At 38.2% G+C, this 23,394-nt stretch overlaps 1 protein-coding gene across 5 annotated transcripts in view; it reads right to left on the bottom strand.

The window, feature by feature from the left end:
* Nucleotides 1-23,394, bottom strand: part of FBXO34 (F-box protein 34) — an 88,177-nt gene that overhangs the window by 15,964 nt on the left and 48,819 nt on the right. The window lies entirely within an intron of this gene.

Here is a 23,394-nt window from a genome sequence, read left to right on the forward strand (position 1 = left end):
TTTATTACTCTCTACCCACCGGAACTACTGATAAAACTGAGACTGCTTACTCAACTGGACCCCTCCCTGCCCAGGTTTCATCAATTGCTTACCACCCCCACCCCATCAATATAACTGGAATGGCTACTCCATGTCTCCTTTGAATCCCCAGAACTGTGTCTCCCCAGTGACACTCACCATACCATGCTTTATTTTGTCTGCATCTTCCCTACTGCACTGTAAACTCCTGAAAGATAGGGAGAAGTCTTATTCCTGTTTTTTTCATAGAGCATGCAGCACAGTGCCTTGTACAAGGCAAATGTTCATTAAAATGAATCATTGTCAAGCCGGATTTAAACCAGCTAATGAGCAAGAATCTCTTATCTGGAACTATATGTGAGTCTGACTAATCAATACTTGAGCAGCCCAAGAAGTTGATGCAATGAAGCAACTCTCCCCATAGTTTCCTGATAAGCACTCTGCTCTCTCAAAGGGAAGGCAGAGAGGGTGGAGACACAGAGGATACTGCTCTCCACACTGTAGTCTCATTCAATCTTAGTTAATTGTCTGCAAAACAAAAAGCAGGTTGGCTTGAGTACCGGCTTTTTCCCCAGCATTCTAGTTACCTAAAACGTTCCTAAGCAATATCAAATTTTAAAGAAAATTTTATTCACCAGCCATGTGTAAACAAACACTGTACAATAAAGTTACTTCACGGGATACTGCCAGTTTAACTAGAGTAAAATCAACTTTCATGTTGCTAATAACCCCAGGACAGAACTATCTAGATTTGTAGGCATTCATTCGGCTGTGAATTAGGTGACCTCTCTTCTCATTTTCAAAGCCCCAAACCACATCCTTTAAATACTAAAATACACAGATGCTAAGTCCTAACAAGAAACACTGTACAGCCTCCCCATGATTCTTTACTTTATTAAACACAGCTGTTTAAGGTCATGTTTACATAGATTAAATTTTTTAAAAAGGCAAATCAGCACTAACAAAACTAGAAAAGAAGAGGACACCAAGAAGCTTAAAAATACTTGTCTTTAAGGGCTATAAAACCATAAATAAACTATGTCCTGTTATCATGTTTTTGCTATTTGTGTATAATTGTTTTATACTGTTTATACTCAAAGCTACAATGCTTTAGTAATTACTTAGTAGAAAACCCTAACTTTACTGGCTCTAAAGTAATAATAAAGTATGCAGAATTCACACCCAGAAACCTCAGTACTTCAATTATTAACACAAAGAAGGACCCTGATACCCAAGATTAGATTTCAGTGCTGAGTGAAGAGTTGGCAAAACTATAGCATACCAAACAGCAAAGCCAAGAGGGTCAATGCAAAAGGAACACGGTATGATCAAATGATACAAAACCAATCACTATTACCCCTAGTAACCCACTAGGAAAATTTTTGCTTTCTGTCCCTGCAACCTCAAACTCTGCTGGTCTACAGGTTTCAGTCCCAAAAGGAGGAATGCTGTCATCACCAGGGAACAAAACAATGATTCCATTGAACTGGAAGTTAAAACTACCACTTGGCCACTTTGGGCTCCTCTTACCTCTGAACCAACAGTCAAAGAAGGAAATTACCGTAAAGGCTGGGGTGACTGATCCTGATTATCAAGGGGAAATAGGACTGCATCTTCATAATGGGGGTAAAGAAGAGTTTGCCTGGAATATTGGAGATCCTCTAGGGCATCTCCTAGTACTGCCATGACCTATGATTAAAGTCAATGGAAATTTGCAACAACACAATCCAAGCGGGACTAATGGCCCAAAATCTTTAGGAATGAAAGTTTGGGTCACCCCACCAAAGAACCATGACCAGCTGAATTGCTTGCTAAGGGTAATGGAAAAATGGAATGAGTAGTGCAAGAAGGTAGGGACAAATATGAACTTCAACCACGTGACCAGTTATAGAAACGAGGATTATAATGGTCACGAATCTTTCTTGTTTCATTATAATGATAATTGTATATGCACACAAAACGAATTTTTGTCTTCTTCCCCAAATTTTTCCCTTATCACATAACAAGTTGTACCCATTTCATGCCATATTTGAGGACGTCAAGCTTGAGAGTAAATATTACCCAAGAACTTGCACCATCTTCTGTATAGAATTAATTTGTTTCAGGTCATACACAAGAGAGTTGAACACTGTTTGGCATATATATATATATATATATATGTCTTTTATTTTTTTTTACTTATACACCAAGTATGGTTTAAGGTAATGTGTATGGTTGCTGGGTTGACAAGGAGTGGACCTGTCAAGTGATGGTTAGGCTATTATGTCTACTTGGTCAGGTAATTGTGCCCAGTTGTTTGGTCAAACAAGCACCAGGCTAATTGTAATACAAGGGCATTTATGGACTTTAGTCACCATTGGCTTTACTGCAGTGGTAAATCATAGATAGCTGGTTATAATTACATCTATCAGGGAGATGGCCATTAACAATGACTGACGTTTAACCCAATCAGATGAATGTCTTAAAAGGGAAAGTAATTCCAGCATTGAGAGAGAATTTCCCAGTTCATCTTTGGACAGCCAACATCTCCCAGAACTCATCAAGAACCTTCAATGGACTTTCATTGCAGCCCCTGGTTGCAGCCTGTCTGCAGAACCTGGACTTGTACATCCCCACGGCTGTGTGAGAGACTTATAAAATTGCATACTATTGACAGATATCTCTTGCTGATTTTGTTTCCCTAGAGAATCCTGACTAATACACTTCCTCATCCTAAATTTCTAGTAATTAGCCTATTCCTCATTCCAATGCCAATAAGTAACAGTAATCCACAAATTCCTGGAATCTGTGGCTCGTGGGTCCAACTTTTTCCTTTCCATACTCAAAGCAGGATCCTATCTCCTAGGTAAGGTATGTTGTAGCTAACAAACCATAACTCACTGGAACCCAGACTGGGGGTGAGGTGGTAAAGTAGGGCCAGTAGAAGAACAGGGTGGTGGTGGAAGAGACAGGTCAGTCCCTAAATGTAACAGCATCTGAGCTGTAAGGAATGATTTAAATCTACAAAGTACTTTCACTAACATCTCATTTTGCCTTCTTCCTGTTTCTAAACTAATTTGCATCTTGGGACCTTTATACACCAGCCTATCCCCTTGCTCTCCAAGACTGATCTCAAATGTCACTATAAACAGCGCTTCATAACACTCAATGTTTTTATACCTCACAACCTACAACCATTGTACAGAAAAAGTTAATGGCTCAAGAAGTTGAAATTTGCTCAAAATCACACTAAGTGATGTTATTATACTCATTACTTCATAGGTCAATATTTTCTGATATAATAAAAATTCAAAACAATATATTTTAAGTTATAAAAGATTTAAATAAATTTTAAAATGTATACCATATTCCCCCATGAAAACATTGTCACAACCAAGAATGAGACCTTCCATACCAATTAGAGGCAGCATTACAACTGGCAGTCATTCCGTTACTACAATATCTCTTACTTCATGAACTGTCAGCCCCATTTTATATTAAACAATTCCTCCCCAATTTTAGAAAGCAAAGTAAAAGAGAATCTGAGAAAGAACATTTATCCAAAAGCCTTCTACAATGATTAACAAATAACTGAATATTACCCAGAGGAAAGTAGAAGCCATTCTGTATTAGCTGGGATCTCATGGACAGGTTATAGTGCTAAGACTTAGGTTCACGTTCAAAAGACTGTATTAGTTCATTCAGTGTTTCGTATATAACAATGCCTTTAAAAAAAGTAACATACACTATAATAGTCCTTACTTCTATGACAGCTGGAATATAAAGGCAAGGCAAATATTAAAAATGCCAAGGATAATCAAATAGGATGTTCTTTAGTTCGTGAATTCATCAAGAAAATAATTTTGGGATACCTACATGTATGCTCCAATGTGCTTCAATGAAGCACATTTAATGAAGGTCAAGAGAAAGTGAAATAATATGTGAACAAGGTGTGAGAAAAGTAGTGAGAGTGAATTATCGCAGCATCTTTAAATCACAAATCAGCAGTGGATGTCAGTATTTATACTGCATGCATCAATTTAGTTTCAGTCAAACTTTAATCAAACTAATAAAGTCCAAGAAAACTGTTAGTTTTGAAGGATGTATGCATCACGTATTTCTTTATTTGCCCTTTATAGTTGCATAACATCGCGCACACAGGATTTACTAACTTTGTTCATACATACTTAATCATATTATAATGTAAACATTTAAAAATGATAGCTACAATGAAGGACCTCAATTTCTTCCTTTGCATAGGGTGAAATTTATGAAATACTGCTCTGAACAAGAAATTATTCAATGGATAAGAGTGTGAGAGTGGCTTAGGAAAAGCTATTACTACATTTATCTTGTACTGTATCCCACAGAGTTAATAAAAACTACAGAGAAGGTAGTGGTCCACCCTCCTCTAGATCTGAAATCCGAGAGTTGCATTCAAACAGAAACTATCTTCTGGGACTTAAAGAGATTAGGACATTAAAGAAACTTAGGTAAATTTCTTCCATTTTACATCACAAGTATAAAACCATTTTCAATCTCTAACTGAAACCTTCAAGCAGTCATTTCTCCCTTCTATTCAAATCCCACAGTTAGGGAGCTAAACTACACATTTTTCATTCACTCACTCAAAATTTATTAAGCATCCACTATGTATCAGACACTTTTCCAGAAACTGGGGATACAGCACAAAACAAAGTACCAAAACCCCCATCCTCATCAAGCATACGTTCTGGTGAGAAGACAGAATAAGTACATAGTACATAAAAGGTTAAAGGCTATCACATACTTAGGCATCAGATTTTAGAAAGCTATTTTACTTCCTAAACCAGATCACAAACCAAAAAAAAATTTTTTTTAAATAAATAAAACCCATTAAAAATTAAAACCGACTTAAATGAAAAATCCAGAAATGGGATGAGAACGTCAGGAAAACACATAGAAAAGAAAAAAGAAAGGTCTTTTTGGAACTAAGTCTGATACTGGTATGTACTCAAACCACTCCTGAAACACTCAAACAGAGCTGAAACAAAATTCAGAAGAGCAGTTATAGAGAGCCAAATAAACTTAAAAGGGAAGTTGAAACAATACAGGAAAAGGAAGAACACCCAGGAGTCAGGTTAAAAAAGTAGATTATTCTAGGGAAGCGGATGTGGTTCAATTGACTGGGTTCCTGTCTAACATATGGGAGGCCCTGGGTTCGTGTCCCATGAAGAGCTGGCACAGCAAGATAATGCAACAAAGGGAGACAAGCAGACACAGAAGAATGTGCAGCGAATGGACACAGAGAGCAGACAGCAAGCAAGCAGCAAGGGGAGGGATAAATAAATCTTTTAAAAATATATTCTTTAGGTCATTTTCTATTAGCATTAAGTATATAAAGATGTCTGATCTCATCCATTATTACCCAATTCTACCTATTAATAATTTTCTGAGAGTAATCTTATCTCAAAGTTCTTAAGTAGTATACTAACTCACTTTGAAGTAAGAGCTTACTTGTCTTTTCCTGCAATAAAAGTTATTCCATGGATTTACTTTAAGACTTTTTTTTTCTTTAGAGGGTACCAGGAATTGAACCCACGACCTTACACATGCAAAGCAGCTCAATCACTTCAGCTACACCTGCTCCCTAAAACATTTTTAAAGTTTAAAAATGTAGAATCTAAGAATGGGAATAATATATTAGAGAAAAGAATTCAAATAGGCATGAATTTTATAAAGAAATTTTTTTTAAAAAGATTTATTTATTTATTTATTTATTTCTCTCCCCTCCCCGCCCCCCCAAGAAACCTCTTTTTAAAGATGTTTTATTTAAGAGCTAGGGGTTTATGCAATTCTCCATCAGTCCTGTCCTGGGCCTCTAAACAGTGGTTCTTTAGCATTCAGGGCAGATTCTCTATCCTGCCTTCCAGGAGCTTCTAATTTAAATACAACCAGTTCTTCTATAATGGGATTGATTGATAAATTGGGGAAAAATCTAAGTGTAACATAAATTTCATGTTTACTTATATACAATTTCTTCTGTGAAAAACACTAGATGAACAGATGAACATATAAAACTGCATCCAGTTGAACCCTGTCACATAGAAATATATAAATGGCAGACACACATTCAAAAATCTTTAAAAAAAGTTTTTAAAGAACAGATGTCAAGGCCCCTCCCATCGTCCTCCCCCATACCCCCACCCCCAACCCAATCAGTGTTTCCCAGGAAATTTCAAAATACCCTTTGTGGTTTGCAAAGCCCCAGGGCACCTCATGACCCAGGAACCAGAACCCTACGTGATAAATATCACCTATACAGTATGCTGCCAACTGGTCAGCACAAACCTCCCCGCAGGACTTCCGTTTGTATACTGACTATCCAAAATCTCCACTGGACTGTCTAATAAGCACCTTACACTCAACATGTCCAAAAGAAATATCCTGTTTTCTCTATGCATGTTCCAGCACTCTCCTCTCCAAACGTTCCCATTTTAGTAAACAGCAACCCTATTTTTTAATTGTTAAAGCCAAAAACCTTGTCATCCTCGACCCCCTTTTTTCTCTTACACACCACATATCAGTAAATCCTGTTGGCTCTAACTTCAAAATATATTCAAAATCCAACTGCTACTGCCACTGCTATTTACTACCCTGTTCTAAGCTATAACTACTTCTTCACCTTGGTTATTGCAATAGCCTCCTACTAGTCTCATACTACATCCTTGCCCCTCATCCATTTGCTCCCAGACTCAGCAAACAACAACCCTATTAAAAAGGTAAGTTCCATTATATCATTTTCGAGTGAGACTGGCCTTCCTGCTATTATTCAAGCACACAAAGCAAAATCCCAACCTCGGGAGCTTTCTATACTTGCTATAGATTTTCTTTGCTTCTTCCCCCAGATATTTACCTGTGTCCCTCTCAAACCAGCACTCCTATGTACTTCCTATATAAAAGAATACTATTCCCCATAGTCCCTACCCTCTTCTCCCCCTTATCCTTGTTCACATTCTCTACAACACTTACTCCCACCAGCCTACCATGTGCCCCCTCCCCCTCCCCATTGATGCATTTTCCTCCACCAGAGTATCAGCTCTAACAAGGCAGACTTAGTTTTGTTTATGGCTCTATCCATTAGGTCCAAACCGTACATTATACACACTCAAATATTTGCTGATTAAATATTATACCGTTTCAAGAGGCCTTTGATGTTCTAATTAGTATCAAAATGCCCCCAAACAAAAACTATTTTATTGAGAGTTCTATCCTACATCTCAAATTCTATTTTTCTGATATTGGGCTTAATCTCCTATTTTCCTGATATTGGGAAATATCATACTGTCCATAAATATTTAGCTAGTTCAAAGTGAATTACACTTACATGCTAAACTATTAGGTTAGTCCTCTGTATTTCACTAGCTATGTTGAAATTTAGTTTTGTTTTGACACCCTCCCCAAATTTGGGTAGATGTTTCAGGTAGCAACTCTCAAATTCTGATCTATTATTCTCTTTCTTCTCCCCACCAACCCTCTACTCAGATCTTAGCTTCAAACATAACTGTTAAGAAGGATCTCAAAGGCACTTCAAACTCTAAACACAGCCATTGAAAAGGGTAGTCTAGGGATGTAAATGTCAATTGAAAGAAAGCTAGAGAATAATCTAGGGACTGAATAACACAGTGAACACAGAGGTGGATTAGAGTTGTGGTTAACAGTACAAATAAAAGAATGTCTTTTCTATGAACTAGAACAAATGTACATCACTATTGCAAGGTGGTAAGAATGTAGAGAAACATGGAGAAAATATAATTAATGTAACTTGTGCATTACAGTCAACAGCAATACTGTTAAATTCCTGCATCAATGCCAAAGATATACTGTGCTAATAATCGAGGAGTATGGAAAAGCTACACCATATGTACACTATAGACCACAGTTAGTGGTAACAGTCTGATGATATTATCTCATAATTTTTCATAAATGTTCCACAACAATGTAGTGCGTTGGTGGAATGGTGTTGTATAGGAATTCCACATGTGCATGATTGTTTTATAAGTTCACAACTTTAATAAAAATATAGTTTTTAAAAATCTAACCACAACCAAAGATTACCTGTAGCCCCAACTTTAGCAATTTGGCTCAAGTCCAAAAATCAATTTTTACTTCTACTTCATTTAATTTTCTAGTAACAGAAACCCTTTTCTACCAGATGTCTTCAATGTGGATTGGGGAGTAGGGGAGGGAGGCAAGGGTAATGAGCTGTAATAGCAAGGTACTGGATTATCATCAGGCAGAAAGTAAAAGCCATCTAGATTTCTTTTGGAGTTTTTGTAATGTGATGGAACCTCAATTCAGAGGATTTATTTCCTCTGCAAATAGCTGTATATTGTGTATGCTGAAGATTTTTTAGACACACCTGGAGCAGGCCATGCTGTCAGGTCTACAAAAAGGTTATTTGGATTGTTTTAGGTCCTTCTAAAAAGCAATGAACTTGCATCCTGCCCCACATCAAGAATAAGTTGGTTCCTTGTTACTATGGTAATGAGCACACTATGAAGAGAGATAATTTGCTACTTCTCTAAGGATTGAGGCATTCTGTAGGCTTTGTTTTTTTATCAGGAAGGAGGTGGGAGGAGTAGCAGAACCAATTATGGAGTTTATTTATAACATATAAAGGAGTGTGTTTCTTGCCTCTGAATAACAAGATTTTAATTGTTTTAGCTACAGGAAAAAATGAAAGAAATAGAAAGACAGAAGAAAATTAATACATATTCTAAAATGTAGAGCTCTGCACTCTTACTGGACACAGCACTGATTTTTCAGAAAAAAGGTTTTCAGATTGGTCTTGCACAAAACATATTAGGAAATCCCTATGTGCAGAAGGTTCTCATGCAACAGTCTGGGTGGGAAGAAAATCCACTGAAGTAACAAGGAAGAACCAAGGCAAACAGTAATGCAAACCTGATGGTACCAGAACTTAAAATTAACAGAAAAGAAGCCATATCTTAATTCTTAAAGGGAAATAATAATATTCAGCACCCATTCCTGATAAAAATTCTTAGCAACCTAAGGACAGACAAAAACTTTACCTTGATAAAAGGAATTTACCAAAAACTTACAGAAAATAGCATATGTAATTGGAAAGTATTAAAAAATTATATGCCACTCATCCTATTACCCAAAAAAAACGAGATTCAAATATTAAAAGGTAGGAAGCGATTTGGCTCAACTGACAGGGCATCTGGCGACCACATGGGAGGTCCAGGGTTCAAACCCAGGGCCTCCTGACCCATGTGGTGAGCTGGCCCTTGCACAGTGCTGATGCACGCAAGGAGTGCCATGCCACGTAGGGGTGTCCCCCGTGTAGGGGAGGCCCATGCGCAAGGAGTGCACCCCGTAAGGAGAGCTACTGCATGCAAAAAAAGTACAGCCTGCCCAGGAGTGGTGCCACACACACAGAGAGATGACGCAGCAAGATGACACAACAAAAAGAGTCACAGATTCCCAGTGCCACTGACAAGAATACAAGTGGACACAGAAGAACACCCAGCAAATGGACACAGAGAACAGACAACTGGGGGGACGAGGGGAGGTGAAGGAGAAATAAAAAATAAATCAAATATTAAAAAGATATTAAAAATCTGTCATTATTTGTAAATTATATGTTATCTGGGGCTTTCAGGTTAAACAATCATTAAAAATTATTCAGTCTAATTATTACGTTCAATAAAGTACCCAGATAAAAGACCAGTATTAAAAAACAATAGCTGACCTATACAACAGCACTTGCAATTAGAAAATGTAATGAAAATAAACATCCATTCTCAGTAACAAACAAAAATAATTACCTAGTAATAAACGTAACAAGATTTATGCAAAACCAGTATGAAGAAAACCCCCTAAAAATATTCTTTGTTTAGGACTGAGAAGACGACATGATAAATAAACACAGCATATTCCTGAATGGAAAGTCTCAATATTTCCCCCTAAACAAGTCTCTATTCTCCCCTAAAATTAACCTATAAACTCAATATAAAACCAATGAAATTCCAAAGATAACTTTTTTTTATGAAAGTCATCAAGCTGATTCCAGATAAAAAGTAAATGGGTGGGGAGAACCAGCAAGATGGCGGCGTAATAAGGAGCTCCTAGAGTCAGCTCCTGTTACAAGGCAGTTAGCAAACACCCAGAGTTCTCTGGAGCTAGCTGAAGCACCTGTTTGGGGGCTTCAGGAGGTCAGAATAGCATCCTGCAACATCCTTGGGGGAGTAGAAGGAGGAGGCTGCCCGTCTACAAAGAAGACCCATTTAAATAGAGTGCTCCACACCGTGGAAGCGGGTGCCCATCCTCCACTGGAGGCACAAGCAGCTTCGGGAGCTGTTCCGCGGCTGGACTCGAAAGCTCCACTTCCCCAAAACGGGGGAGGAAGAGACAGTTGGGCACCAATTTCAGCTACCGATGAGTAAATTCAGCGGCTACAGTATAATCCTGAGAACAGCTAAAGTTTGAGCCTGTCCAAGTCAGAAAGAGGCTGGGGAGCCGCCATCTTAACTCTGAGCCTGGCAGAGGGGAAGCGGGACAGACTGAGGATCCCAGTGGTGTTGGGGACCAGCTTCTTTCCATCCAGATCATATTGCAGCTCTAGCCTAGGCCCCAGTGCCACCTGCAGTAGGGAGGAAGCTGCAGGGACCTGCGCCAGCCTCTCCAGGAAATTACCCGCCAAGCCAGAGAGGCCAGTGACTATCCTACTAGGCTGGTGCAAGCCGCCCCAGAGGCGATTCTGTGGCTGGAGTTGGAGACACCATTTCTCAGAAACGGGGGAGGAGGAGACAACTGGTTGCCGATTTTGGCTGTTGATTGGTAGACTCGGGCTGGCTAAGAGATAACCCTGGGAACAGCTGGGGTGTGAACCAGCCCAAATCAGAAAGAGGCCAGTAGTCGCCATTGTGACTCCACCCCAGCCTGAGGAGAATCCGGCTGACTGAAACTCTCAGTGCCAGCAGTTTCTTTCACAGCAGATCAGCCTGCAGCTTTAGACTAGGCTTTAGCCCTGCCCTTGACGGGAAGGAGGCTGAGGAGGCCTGCACCAGCCTATACAAGCAACTTCAGGTAACTTTGCCTGGCATAGACTGAAAATCAGAAGTCTACCAGGGCAACTGAGGTCATCTTGGACCCGTACTGCATAGATTGCTGCCCACACCTGCAGCTCCATCCCCGCCCCAGGCAGGGGAGAAAGGGATGTGAAGCTTCATCAGTCTCTCTGGGTAACTACAGTCTAGGCCTGCACTTGGATTATTCCACATAGCTGTGACTCTGTCCCTACCCCTGGCAAAGGAAAAGTTGGAAAGCTTCATTGGTCTCTGGTGCAATGAGGGCAGCTTGAACCTCCAGAGCTTATAGCACCAACTACATGCTTGGCTCCTACTGCCTAACCAGCAAGGGAAAAAGGTTAGGAAGCCCTAAACTAAAGAGAAAAATTGCACCCAGAATAAATACTCTAGTAAGTCAGATGAGAAAACACCAACAAAAAATTACAACCCACATGAAGAAATAGGAAGCTATGGCCCAGTTAAAGGAACAAGATAAGCCTCCAGATGACATAAGGGAGTTGAAACAACTAATTATAGATGTTCAAACAAATCTCCTTAATAAATTCAATGAGATGGCTAAAGAGATTAAGAATATTAGGAAGACACTTGAAAGCATACATAGAAAAATAGATCTTATGGGAATGAAAGGTACAATAAATTAAATTTAAAAAACATTGGAATTATCTAATAGCAGATTTGAGGAGGCGGAAGAAAGGATTGGTGAGCTTGAAGAAATGGCCTCTGAAAGTGAACATAAAAAAGAACAGATGAAGGAAAGAATGGAAAAATTGAACAAGGTCTCAGGGAACTAAATGACAGCAAAAGGCGTGCAAACATACATGTTATGGGTGTCTCAGGAGGAGAAGAGAAGGGAAAAGGGGCAGAAGGAATATCTGAAGAAATAATGGTGGAAAATTTCCCAACTCTATTAAAGGACATAGATATCCATGTCCAAGAAGCACAACGTACTCCCATCCAAAAAAATCCAAGTAGACCAGTTCCAAGACACATACTCATCAGGATGTCAAAGGCCAAAGACAAAGAGAATTCTAAAAGCAGCAAGAGAAAAGCAATGCATGACATATAAGGGATATCCAATAAAAGTAAGTGCTGATTTCTCACCAGAAACCATGGAGGCAAGAAGACAGTGGTCTGATATGTTTAAGATATTACAAGAGAAAAACCTCCAGCCAAGAATCTTATATCCAGCAAGACTGTCTTTCAAAAATGAGGGTGAAATTAGAATATTCACAGATAAACAGAAACTGAATTTCTAAGCAAGAGACCAAATTTTCAGGAAATACTAAAGGGTGTGATAGAGCCTAAAAAGACAGGAGAGAGGGGCCTGGAAGAGAGTCTAGAAATGAAGATTAGGGAAGCAGACTTGGCCCAGTGGATAGGGCGTCTGTCTACCATATGGGAGGTCCGCGGTTCAAACCCTGGGCCTCCATGACCCGTGTGGAGCTGGCCCACGTGCAGTGCTGATGAGCGCAAGGAGTGCCGTGCCACACAGGGGTGTCCCCTGTGTAGGGGAGCCCCATGCGCAAGGAGTGCACCCCATAAGGAGAGCCGCCCAGTGCGAAAGAAAGTTCAGCCTGCCCAGGAACGGCACTGCACACACGGAGAGCCTTGACACAACAAGATGACGCAACAAAAAAGAAACACGGATTCCCGTGCCACTGACAAAAGAAGTGGACAAAGAAGAACAGGCAGCAAATGAACACAGAGAACAGACAACAGGGGCAGGGAAGGAGAGAGGGGAAAAAAAAAAGAAATGAAGATTATATCAATAAAAACATCAAGAGTGATGATAATAAAATATGACAGATAAAACTCAAATAGTCAGGAATAAACTTAACCAATGATGTAAAGCAGAAAACTAGCAGCTCAATGTTAAAACAAATCAAAAAGCCCTAAATAACTAGAAGAATAATCCATCCTCATGGATTGGAAGACTAAACATCATCAAGATGTCAATTCTACTCAAATTGATATACAGATTTCAAGCAATCCCAATAAAAATTCCAACAGCTTTAAAGAAAAAACTGAAAACACGAGCATTAAATTTATTTGTAAGGGTAAGGAGTCGTGAATAGCCAGAAACATCATAAAAAGGAAAAGTGAACCCTCATCTCCAGACCTTTTTTTTTTTTAAGATTTATTTACTTATTTATCTCTCCTTCCCCGCCCACCCCAGTTGTCTGTTCTCTGTGTCTATTTGCTGCAGTGTCGTCTTTCTCCGCTTCTGTTGTCGTCAGCGGCACGGGAATCTGTGTTTCTTTTGTTGCGTCATCTTGTTGTGTCAGCTCTCCGTGTGTGTCACACCATTCCTGGGCAGTGTGCGCTTTCTTTCACGCTGGGCAGCTCTCCTTACAGGGCGCACTCCTTGCGCGTGGGGCTCCCCTACAAGGGGGACGCCCCCGCGTGGCAGGGCACTCCTTGCGCGCATCAGCACTGCACATGGGCCAGCTCTACACAGGTCAAGGAGGCCCGGGGTTTGAACTGCGGACCTCCCATGTGGCAGATGGAGGCCCTAACCACTGGGCCAAGTCCGCCGCCCAATCTCCAGACTTTAAATCATAATACCTACCTATAGTGGTAAAAACAGCATGGTACTAGCCTAAACACGACGCAATAGACCAATAGAACCAAATTTATGGTTCAGAAACAGACCCTCACAGGTATGGTCAAGTGATTTTTCACTAGCCTGTCAAAGTCACACAGCTCGGGCAGAACAATAATCCATTCAACAAAAGGTGCTAAAAGAACTGGACATTCAAAGCTAAAAAGAAGGAAAGAAGACCCCTGTCTCACACCTTATCCAAACCTTAACTCAAAATGGATCAAAAAACTGAAAATAAAAGCAAGAACCATAAAACTTCTAGAAGAAATTGTAGGAAAATATCTTCAAGACCTGGTGGTAGGTGGTGGATTCTTAAAGGAGATAAGAGAAGGACTAAGTGGACTACTGATGTTTAATATATGTAGAAGTTTTAATTAGCTTTACTGTAAAGGTATGGAAATGTATAGAGTAGATAGTAACACAGTGAGTAACAGCTAGTTTATAAATGGGGATATGACTGAAAATGGTAGTCTAGTTATATAAATGCCAATTGACAGAATGCTAGAGAATAATCTAGGAACTGGATAGCACAGTAAACCAAGAGGTGGATGAGAATTGTGGTTGATGGTACAGATGCAAGAGTGTCCTTTGTTAGCTAGAACAAATGTATATCACTACTGCAGGGTGCTGGGAATGTGGAGAAGAATGGGAAAAATACAGCTGGAGTGACCTATGGACTCTGGTTAGTAAAATAATATAATATTCTTGCATCAATGTGAAAGATGTACCATGCTGATACTGAGGCAGCATGGAAAATGTGAGCCAAAAGTACACTATGGACATCGTAACAATCAGAGATTATTATTTTATCTGTAGTAAATGATACACCACATTGTGGTGTGTTGATGGAGGGGTGTTGTTTGGGAATTCTGTACATGTACATGATTGGTTTATAAGTTTACAACTTCTGTCATAAAAAAAACATTTAAAAAATAATAATAGGGTGGGTTGGGGGAAAAACACACCAAATACAAGATTCTGACAATATTCTTTCCTAATTTGTAACAAACACCTCATGACAATGTAAGATATTGGTGGAGGGTTGATGTATGGGACCCCTGTATGATATTATGCATGTTTGCTTTGTAAGTTTACAACTTTCACTATACACTCAATTCTTTATGTATGTTCATATATAAATGATACAAAGATAATAATAGGATTGGTTAGGGGAAAAATACTTTGTTTAGTAGTAATATTTTGACAATGCTCTTTATTAGTTAAAAAGGTTTAGAAACAATGCAAGTTATTGGTGGTAGGGTGAGATGTTATGTAAGTTTGTTTGATGTTAGATATGTTTTTTTTGTAAGTTCACAACTATTGTATACTTACTATTTATGTATGTTTGTGTCCGAGTGATATATTTCAATAAATTTTTTTTAAAAAAGTAAATGGGTACATGAAAAATTGCTCATTAGTCATCAGGAAAATACAAATCAAAAACCATAAGGAGATACCACTTCATACCCACTATGACATCTATAAAAACAACAACAACAAAATAAAGTGTTGGTAAAGATGTGGAGAAACTGGAAGCCTCATATATTGCTGGTGGCAATGTAAAATGATAAGGCTACTTTGAAAAACAGTTTGATGGTTCCTCAAAAAGTTACAAATGTAGAAATATCATATAACCCAGCAATCCCACTCCTGGGTAGATACCCAAGATCCTGAAAAGGCACTCAAACACATGTACATGCATATTCAAGGCAGCATTATTCACAATAATCAAGAGACAGAAACAACCCAAATGTCCATCAATGGATAAATTTAAAAAAACACAACTGTGGTATACACATACAATGGAGTATTATTCAGCCCTAAAAAGGAATTGAAATACAGTCATGCTATGGGATGGATGAACCTTTAAAACATGCTAAGTGAAAGAAGCCAAACATAAAGGGCTACAAACTGTATGATTCCATTTATATGAAGAATAGGTAAACCCATGCAGACAGAAAGTAGACTAATGATTCTAATGACTACTAAAAGGAGGGGGCAGGGGAGGGAATGGCCAGGGTAGAACTGGGAGCTACTGCTAATGTCTTTATGGAAAACAAAAATGTTCTGGAATTAGATATTAATGATGGTTGCACAATTTTTGAATATGTGAAAAACCATTGAATTGTACATTTTAAAAAGTGAATTATTATCTCCATAAAAAATGTGAATTAAAGAGAACTGTCAGAAATAGATAAAACCATGAGGATACCTAAAACATACCTTAAAGCTATCCTGATGAAAACAGTACAGCAGTAGTGCAGAAATAAGCAAGTAATTGAATAAAACAACAGTCTCCCAAATGATTGGCATATCAAGCAAGTGGAAAAAGCAAGCATGTTTGAATAAAATGAGAAAACTGGATATTTATCTGAGTGAAAAAAAAGTTCAGATGCCTATACCTCATCAAAAAAATTTAAAAGCCAGAAATGTAAATGTAAAATCTAATATTGTCAAAATATGGGAGAATGATATCATAATCTCAGTGAGAAGTAACTCATCCATCTTAACAAAAGACACAAAGTATTAATATATGGACCAAATAAAAATTTTGTATTTCTTTCTGAAGAAAAACACTATAAAATTTTTTAAAAAACAAGCAAGAATTGGAACAAAAATATTTCCAATAAAAAGGATTAATTTTCTATATTAAATAGCTCTCTCCAAACCAATGGAGAGAGAGGGGAAGAGAGGACAATAATTCAGTATAATACTGAATTTGTGTTTACAAATACATAGAAAGATATAGAATATCCAGCAAACTGGACATTTTGGGAGGAAAGTAAGGTATATATACACTTTTTGCATATAATTCAATGTTGTCTGAATTCCTGACCAAAAGTATACATACTAATTCCATAATTTCAAAAACAATTTTAGAAAGAACAAAGTCCAAGAGACAAAACTGTAGGTATCTGAAAGCTACTGAAGGGTTTCTAAAAGCGAAGTAACATGGGTGGATTAGCATTTTTGACAGATCCCCGAGTAGAGAATGGATATCAAAGGCACCAGTCTAGAAATAGAATTGATTCATTTCTCCACTCAACAAATGTTGAACACCTATTAGGGCCTAGCACTGAGCTACGTATTAAGGCCAGTAAAAAATGCTGGAAGCTGTCGAAGGCAAAAACTGATGTTTACCTACTTTGGGCAGTACTGCAAGGGAGATAAGGCACCTATTCTTTTACTCTTTTGGGATGAGAGGAATGATGTATGTAAAGTACCTGCCTTTTAAGGTACTTGTAAAGAATATCCTTCTGATGATTCTAACATTATTACAAGATGAACAGATAGTACTGGTAAAGTACAATCCATTTCTTGACAACTCACTGACTAGAAAGCAAAAGACCCATAATCAGCCTTGCTCTTTTAAGTAAATCTTACTTTTAAGATTCTTTGACTATGCTAAGTCCATGTCTTAGAAATCTCTGAAAAAATTCCAAAGTGAGCCTTGATTATTTTCTGTGTCCAACTTTTATTCTTTGGTTTTGTCAAAAGATGAATCACAACATTAATAGTTAACCCAAAGTAAAAATACTTTTAGTGAATCATACTGACTGAAGTAATTTTAGTTATGATTTAATCTACACTGATTTTTTTTACAGGTGATATGCTGCCATTTTATCACAGCCATCTGCTATCTCAACAGTAACCTAGTTTCTATAAAAGTTTTAGTCAAGACTATGCACATAAAAATCTTTTTTAACTTTCTCACCTTAAAATTTATAAAGCTGCTCATATGAGAAAAGAGAAAAAAGAAACTACTAAGTTTAGCAAAAAAAAAAAAAATCATCCTACCATTTAGCTTAGGGGATTTTAAAAATGTGAGATATATGGCAGCAGCTCCAGATTATACCACTAACTTACAGCTAACCACTTAATCATGAAGGACAGATAAAAGAATTTTGAAGTTGCCAACCAACCTAGCAGACAGTCACCATCACTATGACAGTCAACTGCCTGAGTGAGCTTTCCTTAAACCTGCCATAATGCTACCATAATTCTCCCCAAACCATGCCAACAAGGCTGCTCCTTATTTATAGATTTCTGATTTCAAAGAAATGTTGTGGAAAAACCAAAGCAAATACAGGTCAACTTCTTTATGGCAAGCATGGCAGCCACAGGACCTATTTACCTTGAGACAGTCCTGATTCCACAGAAATCTTTTCCACTGAAGTGATTTGTTAAATATGTAATTTAAGGTGATTTAATAGTTTTTTTTCATGTGAATAAAGTTCAAAACCACAGAAAAAATCCTCTCAGACTCTATACTGTATGTTGGTCCCATGCAATCTAATGGAATAAACCTAGCCTAAAACCCACCACCCATTTTGAGAAAGAGAAACTTTTCTTTCCTGACAAATCATCAAAAATTATAATGGCTTAAAAACAAACTAGAAAGAGAGGGAGAAATTAGCACATACAAAGAGCTTTGAACTATATTTCATCATGTATTAAAAATAAAAGACAGTCACAAAAGATGAGGAGGAAGAAGAGACTGGAGAAAGGAAAAAGCAATAAATAATTAGAAGCCCTTTTTGTATAAATGTTTAATATAATTTAGCTATTGTATATTCCTTTATACTTATTTTTAGAAATAATTACCATCTTCACTATGAATAAGGAGGTTCACCTGTACATTGGTGATCTATTTCACAATTACAACGTCAGATAGAGTTTGCTCAGATTTTAGTCCTTTTAGCCACATCCACTTCTGACCTACAACCTCCTCCTGAGGAATTACAGGCCATTTCTTCTACTTAATTTGCCACCTTTGTAGCCTATAACTTTACAATCTGGTCCTTAACCAAAAAGTAATCACTAATAAATAGACAAAAGAGAATTTAGTGGACTATGAGATGGCCTGATGTGAAATAAGGGTAACTGAGTGCCTAACCAACCCAATTACATCAAATCTCATGGGGGTAGGGAGATGAGGGTAGAGGCACAGGACTGAATTTGAGCAAGAGAATGGAGGCAAAGTCACAAGACTAGAAGACTCTAGATGATGGAGCAATAAATGCCTGCTTCAGAGTGAATGAAGTGGCTAGGTTACCAGGGCCAGTCACTGATAGGTAACTTGAATTGCTAAAGAATCTGGAACAATAGGTACCACTGTTTTCCGTAAGATCAAACTATGTGACCTGAAACTTATTTTATGTGATAGCAGAAATGCAAAACTCAATAAAAAAAGAAAAGAACATTGGGGTAGAGGAGCAGTGCAGGATGTCCACTACCTGAATAAGAGTTCCAGAGAAAACAAGGGGGGCGGGGAGAAAGTCATCTAGAAAATAATTCATAAATAGTTTATAGATTGAAAGTGTTCATCAAGTAGTCTGCACAATGGAAGAAAACAAACTCCGATCAAGTATACTCTTAGGAAATTTCAAACACTGGGACAAAGCAAAGAACTGTGTCAGGAGCAATGCAGAAAGCACATAGAAAACAAGAAAATAACGGATCCATACCTTTAAAATTCCAAAGGAAAATTTTGAACCTAGAATTTAATACTCAGCTAAACAATCAATTAAGAGTAAGGACAGAATATGATGTGTTCAAGCATTCAAGGTCTCAATTTCACTGTATTTTATCTCAACCCATTTTTGGGCAACTAATAGTCAATATGATCTGCCAAAATAAGACAATAAACCAAGAAAAGGGGAGACATGGGATCCAGAAAACAAGAAACCCAAACAAAATGGCAGAGTAGCCCCAAGATGCTGGTGAAAGGAAGTCACGGCTATGCATAAAAACAGTTAAGTAACCAGTTAAGACAGCAGTACACCTTGAAGAATGTATAGTCAATAAGACTACTTGAAATGCCTGAACTTTCTGAAAGGGAATTTGGACAAAATGCAATCTGGACTAGTGAAAAGTTCACATAAGAGTAAAGGAAAATAATGACTTCTGTGGGGAAAAAAAGTTGTATGAGAAAATAAAAGTGGTCATGGATTACTACATGAGTAAATATGAATAGCACTTTCAGTCTTAACTGTAAATACTGAATACCAATCTAAGCAAAGTTAGGTATGTACAATGATACTAGGAAGATGGAGGAACAGAATGGGTGCCTGGGCTAAAGAAAAAGCTAAATCCTCATTCGCCATAATGGGAAATCAATAAATAGGAATATAAGAATGCTGGTTAAGAACTTAGAGATGAATACAAAAAGAATTGCTAAAGAAATGAAGGAATTTGCCTCTAGGAAGAAGGTAGTAGGGGACAAGGGTGGAGAAGGACTTGGTTTTCAGAAAGTTTCATAGACCTATTTGATGCTTTAAACTACACACATTTAACAAGGATAAAAAATGTGAAATAAAAAAAACATGAGAGGGAAGTGGACTTGGCCCAGTGGTTAGGGCGTCTGTCTACCACACGGGAGGTCTGCAGTTCAAACCCCAGGTCTCCTTGACCAGTGTGGAGCTGGCCCACGCACAGTGCTGATGCGCACAAGGAGTGTCGTGCCACGCAGGAGTGTCCCCGCGTAGGGGAGCCCCACACACAAGGAGTGCGCCCCGTAAGGAGAGCCGCCCAGCGCAAAAGAAAGTTCAGCCTACCCAGGAATGGTGCCGCACACACGGAGAGCTGACAAACAAGATGATGCAACAAAAAGAAACACAGATTCCCGTGCTGCTGACAACAGAAGCGGTCAAAGAATACACAGAAAATAGAGAGAATAGACAACTGGGACGGGGGGAGGGGGGAGGGGGAAATAAATAAATCTTTAAAAAAAACCACACATGACAAAAATTAGTGATAATGATTCAGAATGTTTTATTTCATTATTCCTTTTTTTCTTTGATTGTTTTCCCAAGAATATTTTTCTTTCATGTGTTGTATTCTCCAAGATTTTTATAAAATGTATTACTTGTATAATTAAAAACTTAATAATCATTTTACTACAGCCTGATATTTAGAATCATTTGTAGGTCCAACCAATATTTTCAGAGTCCCTACATCATACCTAATCTGGCCCAGCTCAGGAAAAGGTGGTGGTTTACCTTCCTGGAGTTACCTCAGCTGTTTACGCCAAATCACCCCCTATCACAGCCTGGATTTCCCTCTGCAACTCTACAACTTTTCAGAACTCTATAAAGAGACTGTTACCATTTAAGACAATGAGAAATTAAACTGAGAAACACAAACTCTAGAACGTCTAGAATTTCTTTCATACCTTTCTCATCTTTAACACCAAATTAAAAGTTTTCATTATATGTAAAATGCAACATGCAACATATTATTTGAACACAACTGGGTAACATTTGCTTCTATTTTATGCCCTTACAGGCATACCTCAGAGATACTGTGGGTTCAGTTCCAGACCACCGCAACAAAGCCAGTATCACAATAAAGTGAGTCACAGATATTTTTTTGGTGTCCCAGTGCATATAGAAATGTTTATACTACTGTAGTCTATTAAGTATGCAATAGCATTATGTCTAAAAATAGAATGTACATACCTAAATTTTAAAATATTGTTTAAAAATGTTAACCATCATCTAACCCTTCAGCAAGTCATAATCTTTTGCTAGTAGAGGGTCTTGCCTCCAAGAGCATGATTGCGGCTGACTGATCAGGGTGGCAGCTGCTGAATGCTGGGGTGGCTGTGACAGTTTCTTAAAATAAGACAACTGACTCTTCCTTTCATGAAAGATTTTCTCTGTAGCATGTAATGCTGTTTGACAGCACTTTTTTCCACATTAGAACTTTCAAAATTGAAGTCAATCCTCTTAAACCCTGCTACTGCTTTATCATCCCTTGTTGTCATTTCAACAAGGTTCACAGCATCTTCACCAGGAGTAGATTCCATCTCAAGAAACCACTTTCTTCATTCACTCATAAGAAGCAACCCCTCATCCATTCAAGTTCTATCATGACATGGCAGCAATTTCAGTCACATTTTTATGCTCCACTTTTAATTCTAGTTCTCATGTTATTTCCACCACATTCACGTTACTTCCTCCACTGAAGTCTTGAACCCCTCAAAGTCATCCATGAAGGTAGGAATCAACTTCCATACTCCTGTCAATGTTTATATTTTTACCTCCTCCCACGAATCACAAACGTTCTTAACTGCATCTAAACCTTTCCAGAAGGTTTTCAATTTACTTTGCTCAGATCCATCAGAGGAATTATTATCTACAACAGCTACAGCTGTATGAAATCTATTCATTAAACAGCAAGACTTGAAAATAAAAACTACTCCTTGGTCCACAGGCTTCAGACCAGATGTTACATTTGCAGGCATGAAAACAATATTCATCTTGTTGTACAACTCCATCAGAGCTTTTGGGTGACCAGGAGCACTGTCAATGAGCAATAATATTTTGAAAAGAATCTTTTTTTTTAAAGCAGGTCTCAACAGCGGGCTTAAAATATTCAGTAAGCCATGATGTAAAAGATGTGCTGTCTTCCAGGCTTTGCTGTTCTATCTATAAAGCAAAGGCAGAGTAGATAGATTTGGCACCACTGTTAAGGGTCCTTGAATTTTTAGAATGGTAAATGAACATTGGCTTCAACTTAAAGTCACCGGCTTCATTAGCCCTTAACAAGAGATCAGGCTGTACTTTGAAGCTTTGAAACCAGGCACTGACGTCTCCTAATTATGGAAGTCCTTCCAAGAGAAGGCTGTTTAATCTACATTGAAAATCTATTTAGTGAAGCCACCTTTATCAATTATCTTAACAAGCTCTCTTAACCAGTTCTACATCAGCACTTGTTGCTTCACCTTGATTTTTGTTATAGAGAGAGTTTCTTTCCTTAAAAATCATGACCCAACCCCTGCTAGCTTCAGACTTTTCTTCTGCAGCTTCCTCACTTCTCTCAGCCTTCATGGAATTGAAGAGTTAGGGCCTTGCTCTGGATTAGGCTTTGGTGTAAAAGAATGGTGTAGCTGGTTTGATGTTCTATCCAAAGCAATAAAGCTTTCTCCCTATCAGCAGTAAGGCTGTTTCACCTTCTTATCATTTGTTTGTTCACTGGAGGAGCACTTTCTATAATTTCCTTCAAGAGTTTTGCATTTGCATTCACAACTTGGCTAACTGTTTTGGGGCAAGAGGCCTAGCTTTCAGCCTATCTTGGCTTTCAACATGTCTTCCTCACTGAGCTTAAACCTTTCAAGCTTTTGATATACAGTGAGATACATGCAACTCTACTTTTCATCTGAACATTTAGAGACCACTGTAAGGTCATTAAGTTGGCCTAATTTCAATATTGTTGTGTTTTAGGGTATAGGGAGGTCCAAGGAGAAGGACAGGGACAAGAAAGGGGAATAGCCAGTCGGTGGAGCAGTCAGAACACATACAACATTTATCCATTAAGTTCACCATCTTATATTAGCTTGGTTTCTGGGGCCAGAAAACAATTACAATAGTAAAAATTGATATCATGGATCACAGATCACCATAACATAGAATAGTAACAATGAAAAAGTTTGAAATATTGCAAGCATTACCAAAATGTGACACAAAGACAAAATATGAGTTTGACACAGAGTTGAGACTAAACCTTCGGTTTGTAAAAAAAAAAAAAAAACCCAGAAAACAAAAAACAACACAGTATTTGCGAAGCACAATAAAACAAGGTATGCCTGTATACAGTTGTCAGGTTGGTTCTAACTTTAGCTAGAAGAGTTCTTACTGTGAGAATTTACAAAACACTTTTCAGATAAGTACATGTGGTCACATCTACAGTTCCCCC

The sequence above is a fragment of the Dasypus novemcinctus genome, chromosome 3 (assembly GCF_030445035.2).
Source record: "Dasypus novemcinctus isolate mDasNov1 chromosome 3, mDasNov1.1.hap2, whole genome shotgun sequence".
Classification (NCBI taxonomy): domain Eukaryota; kingdom Metazoa; phylum Chordata; class Mammalia; order Cingulata; family Dasypodidae; genus Dasypus; species Dasypus novemcinctus.